The sequence below is a fragment of the Lycium barbarum genome, chromosome 3 (assembly GCF_019175385.1).
Source record: "Lycium barbarum isolate Lr01 chromosome 3, ASM1917538v2, whole genome shotgun sequence".
Taxonomy (NCBI): Eukaryota; Viridiplantae; Streptophyta; class Magnoliopsida; order Solanales; family Solanaceae; genus Lycium; species Lycium barbarum.
This window is the reverse complement of record NC_083339.1, coordinates 140,606,952-140,612,951: the sequence shown is the minus strand read 5'-3', so window position 1 is coordinate 140,612,951 and position 6,000 is coordinate 140,606,952.

Below are 6,000 nucleotides of genomic sequence, written 5' to 3'. Positions count from 1 at the left end.
TCTAACAAAGAAAAACCAAACTACTAATGACGAAAGAAATCGAATGATAAAAAATGTAGAATAAATGAAAGGGGTTTACTGACCTTTCGCAGGTGCAGCGAAATGGAGGTTCGAATCTCCGATATGCCTCGAAACTCGCTAAATTGGAATTTGCAAGGTTCAGATTCAAAACACGACCAATGCAAACGAAGACAAAATGACCGGATTTCGACTTGACGTTCAGAAATAAAACCAACGAACTAATATTTCTTAGGTGATTTTGCTACTAAAAAAAAACTTGTTATTTCTTAGAGAATTTCGGGGTTTTACATCTGTTCTTGTAAAGGGGGATTCTGGCGATTTTTTTAGAGCCTGTTCTTTTTGGGGATTTTGAATCTCCCAAAAATCCCTCCTTCTTGATTTGGACCGCGATTATATATAGGGAAAATTAAGGTTTTTGTTCGACGAAGAGAGAGAGAGGAGCGGGGGGGGACAGAGGTGAGTGGGGAGGCGGGGAACAGGGCGTAGTGGGAGCGGAGAAGAAGGAGGAAAGGAAGGAAAGAGAGGGAGAGAGGCGAAGGCGGAGAGGGAGCGGGAAAGGGGCGAGGGGAGAAAGCGGCGGAGGAAAAGGGAGGAAACGAAGGGGAAACCCTAAAAAGGGTTTCCCTTATTTGGATGAAAAACGGATCGGACCCGGTCCATTTGTGGACCGGGTCAAATTTTAGACTGGGTATTAAAAGGATGGACTAGTGAATTAAAACATGGACTGATCTAAAAATTGAGATAAAGAATATGGTCTAGTCCAAGAAGTATTAGGAGTTAATCGGACTTTGATTTAAGGTCCGGTAAGTCAAAATACGGACCGAGTGCAAGAAATAGTTTGGCTTTTAAATTTGAATAAGAGATCCATTTTGATTAACGATGTACTGAGAGTGACAGAATAACACCTAATACCAAAATGTGTAATTATTAGAAACTCGGGTAATAAAATTATATGGTGTTACAATAGCCGTGCAATAATATTTTTTGAAAATCCACAGTAAAAATAAATACCATTATTTAATTATGCAAAGATAAATACGATGCGTTGTGCGTAAGCTGGTAAAATACCGAAATGATATGAATTATAATAATAGTAATAAATAATAATAATAATAATAATAATAATAATAATAATAATAATAATAATAATAATAATAATAATAATAATAATAATAATAATGATGATGATGATAGTAACTGTAATAGAATAATGAAGTGTCGGTATTGATAAGAGGCTAATGATTTAGTAAAAAATAAATATATATATTTTTTAACTTTTTCTAAAAAATATTAGAAGCGTAAAATAGGTATTTTGGAAGAGAGGCGGGACAAAATTGGGTGTCAACAATACTATTATTCCACCATATGGCAGGGATAACTTATCCCGATCCAAGTCTAAATGCTGTAAATTCAACAATGATAAATTCTGCAAATACCACAAGAAAACAAACCACGTAGTTGGTGATTGTCATAAATTGAAGAATAAACTAGAGAGAGAAGAAAATACAAAATGCTGCAGAAACCGCTGAAGCAGGAGTTCTTGAAAGTGATTCTGAAGGTGATGTTTTGCTGGCTGTCTCTATTGATAAGAAAAATTCTTCTGAATGGGTTTTTTTATTTTGGATGTACATATCACGTGTGTCCTCATAAGGACTGGTTTTTAACATATGAGAAAGCTTGTGGTGTTGTCCCAATGGTGCATGATGCCCCAAGCAACGTTAGGGATTGGTACTGTAAAAATTAGGACCCATGATGGTGTTATCAGGACCTTAACCAACGTTCGTCATGTTCCTCATTTGAAATGAAACCTTATTTCTATGAGTACTCTTGAATCTCTTGGATGTAAATATTTAGTTGAAGGTGGAGTTCTCAAGGGTTCAAAAGGTGCTCTGGTCTTGATGAAAGGAACAAGACGTGGGACTCTCGATTACCTGCAGGGTTCAATTGTGACGGTGTTTGTAGCGTTTTCTACTTCATTATCTGACGATGATCTCACCCGCTTATGGCATATGCGTCTGAGCCATATGAGTGAGAAATGTATGACCATTCTGAGCAAAAGAAGTCTTCTTGGTAAAACTGATATGGGTAAACTTGACTTTTGTGATCATTGCATTTTTGGAAACAGAAGAGAGTTATTTTCTCCATAGCAAAACACCGTACACAGGGAATTCTTGATTATATTCATTCGGATTTATTGGGTTCCTCCAAAGTTCCTTCCCTTAGAGGAAAACGCTACATGTTGACTTTTATTGATGATTTTTCTCGTACGGTCTAGGTTTATTTCCTAAGACAGAAAAATGAAGCGTTACCTTATTTCAACAAATTCAAAGCCCTTGTTGAGAACCAAACTGGCTGAAAAATTAAGAAGCTCAGGACTGATAATGGTTTGGAGTTCTGCAGTAATGAGTTTGTTACACCTCGGCAATTTCATGTTGTTGCGTCGCGAATAGACTGACGAATATTTAGTAAGGTCTTTAGGACGAGTTATAACGTCCGTTAGATCATTAAGGATGCATTATACAAGTACCAAGAAGGTTCCATAAGGATTCGAGGTCAAACGAAGCGATGAGAGCGAATCCGGAAAAGTATGGATTATACGGCCATACATACGGACCGTATAATTTGTACGGCCGTATGTCTGCCCGTAGAATCCCTCCAGGAAGGGGTAAGTTTCTAAAATAAATATACGGTCCAATATACGGACCGTATAAATTATACGGTCCGTATAGTGGACCGTATATTTCGGGTCGGGTCCGAATTTTATTTTTATATATGTATGATTCCTCTTTTGTTTCCTCATTTCTCATCTATCCAACAACCTTTAAACCTCTAGAACTTTCTCCATATTACACTAACACATAGTCAAGAGAGAAATCAAGGATCAAACATCAAAAATTGGTAGAATCAAGGGTGTGAATCCTTCCTAAGGGTTGATAGAAGATGAGAACCTCTTTGGTATTGAAGTGGAGTTCTTCTCAAGTGGAGTATTCTCATCCAAAGATCATCTCTACATAACCAAAGGTGAGTTTTACGATTATTTCATGTTAATGATGTTGAGGAAGTATTATGTGAATGATGAGCACGATGTTGTATTATAGTTGTGATTGTGGAGGATCTTGGGGATGAATTTGGAAATTGAATAACATCTAGCCAAGGGAATTTATGTGTTATGATATTATGGGCGTTGCTATGATGTTTGGGAGCTGTTTTATTATTTGAGGGAAGGTTGTTGAAACAAATGAAATGCTGCCCGATTTTCGTTAGCCTTATTCGCTTTAGTTCAAGCCTAAGTATACCTTCAAAAATCTAACCTTCGTGCGAACCCTTTTGTATGTAGAATTGTAAGCCGGAAGGTAGTTGACATCGTTAAGAAGATACAAAGGTATGTAAGGCTATCCCCTTTCCTTCAAAGGCATGACTCGTGTTTCATAATTTCTTCCCTATACTTCCATGACCTTCTTACATCCCTAAAGATGAAGTTTGAAGAACTTTGAGGACTTCTTACGAGATACGTTCCATAACGATAAAGATGACTTTGTGATGCAGATATTTCTATGCTTATGGTTTCATCGATACTATTTTTCCTTGTTGCCTCACCTCAAAATACTAGTTCCTTCAAGGTGAGACGTAACAGTGAGGATGACGCCATAATGTAATCGGAGGTTCACGACCTTACGTCACTCCGATAAAGTGCACTTTTGTTTGGGCTCTCATGCATGCTACGTATATTATATGTATATATGATATGTATATGTATATAGGGGATATGGGGAAAAGGTGAGGCGCTATAGACGCATAGCCACCTAATCAGCTGGTATCTTATGATATCATCCCGGACGCGGGATACCCAGGCGCGGGATATATAGGTAATGGATCGGGCCGTTCGTTCCTCGGCAATATATTGATACATGATGATACATGGATCGGGCTGCACGTTCCGCAGCAATATATGATATGGTGATATTTTTACGAGCATGCATGCATGACTCCGCCTTAAGAGGCAAGCAGTCACCGGTTATCTTCTCATCTTTATTTTATCTTCCTGTTCCCTTGTTATTTTATGATGCATGCCTTACATACTCGGTACATTGTTCGTACTGACGTACCTTTCCTTCTTGGACGCTGTGTTCATGCCCACAGGTAGACAGGGAGACGACTCAGCTTCCTAGGAGCCAGACCAGCTTGCACAGGAGCACTTCCATACTCCGGAGGTGAAGTTTTTGATGTATCCTTTTGTGTTCATATTTGGATATGGTGGGGTCTTGTCCCGTCTTCATGACTTCAGAGTTTCAGTTAGAGGCTCGCAGATACTAATGTGTGGGTAGTGGATGTTATGTGACACTCATTGTATATTCTGTATATTATTCTTCTGCCGCCGCGAGGGCTTATGTATATATTATATATGTGCACAGGTTAAGACGATAGTAGTATGATGCGTGGTGCTCGGTAATCAGCTCCGGGTGCCCGTCATGGCCCATTAGGCGGGTCGGGACAAAAGTGGTATCAGAGCAGTTTCGTCCTAGGGTGTGTCTACAAGCCGTGTCCAATAGAGTCTTGTTTATGGGTGTGAAGCGCGCCACACTTATAAACAAGAGGCTGCGGGGCATTTAGTAATAATGACCGTCTTTCTTTTCATAGATCGTGCGATAGAGCCGTAATGTCAGGTTTCCTTTATTCTAATTGTGCGTTATGATTTCAGCGATGCCGCCAAGAAAGAAGCGTGGTACCCGTTAAGACGATAGTAGTATGATGCATGGTGCTCGGTAGTCAGCTCCGGGTGCTCGTCATGGCCCACTAGGCGGGTTGTGACAGAGTTCTGCGCTATTTATGATATTGGTAGACATAAGACTCTCGTTCATAAGCCTCATCAGAGCGGAGTTGTAGAACGTATAGACAGAACATTACTTGAGAGAGCCCGTTGTATGCTCTCAAATGCTGATTTATGTCACCGCCGTGATTTCTGGGCCGAAGCCATTTCTACGGCTTGTTACCTAATCAATTTGTCTCCATATTCATCTATTGACTTTAAAATTCCCAAAAAAGTTTGGTCTGGTAATGCTGTTGACTACTCTATTCTTAAAGCTTCTGAATGCACTGTTTTTGCTCATGTTAATGATGGGAAGCTAGCTCCCAGGGTTGTTAAGTGCATGTTTCTTGGTTATGCTTCTGAGTCTAAAGGATATCGTTTATGGTGTCCTAGCTCCAAGAAAATTATTCAGAGTCAAGATGTAACTTTTAATGAGGTCGTTATGTTATCTTCTGGGAAAGAGTCTGTTGTTTCCTTTACGGGTAATGATGATATGAAAGATGCTAGTGAGAAGGTGGAGGTAGAAGTGAGCCATGAAGCTCACGAAGTTGGCCCTATTTCTTCTACAGTTCCTCAGGTTAGCGAGGAGGCTCCTGCTAATGAGCCAAGTACTAGTAGCACACGTCCCGTCGAGCCACAGGTGGAGGATGATCATGTTATTACTCGTGGCATACCGAGACGAGTTATAAAGAAGCCCGCTCGATATGCTGACATTGATGATAATGGGCTTATTGCTTATGCTCTTGCAGTTTCACAAGAAATTCCCGAAGGAGTTGAACCTTCTACTTACTTTAAGGCAATTTATTGTCCTAATTCCTCAAATTGGTTAGTGACTATGCAAGAAGAGATGTCGAGCTTGCACAAAAATAATACATAGGAGTTATGTGACCTGCCCAAAGGCGTACATTGACTGCAAAAATGGATCTACAAACTAAATATGGTATTCTCAGGTTTGAAGAAGCGAGATGGAAAGCTCGTTTAGTGGTTCGTGGTTGCCACCAAAAGGAAGGTATTGACTTTAATGAAGTTTTCTCTCCTGTTGTTCATCATACCTCCATTAGAGTGTTACTTGTTATTATTGCTTTTTTTGACTTGGAGTTGGAGCAACTTGATGTTAAAACTGCGTTTCTTCATGGAGAGTCAAAAGAAGAAATGTATGTGAGGCAACCCGA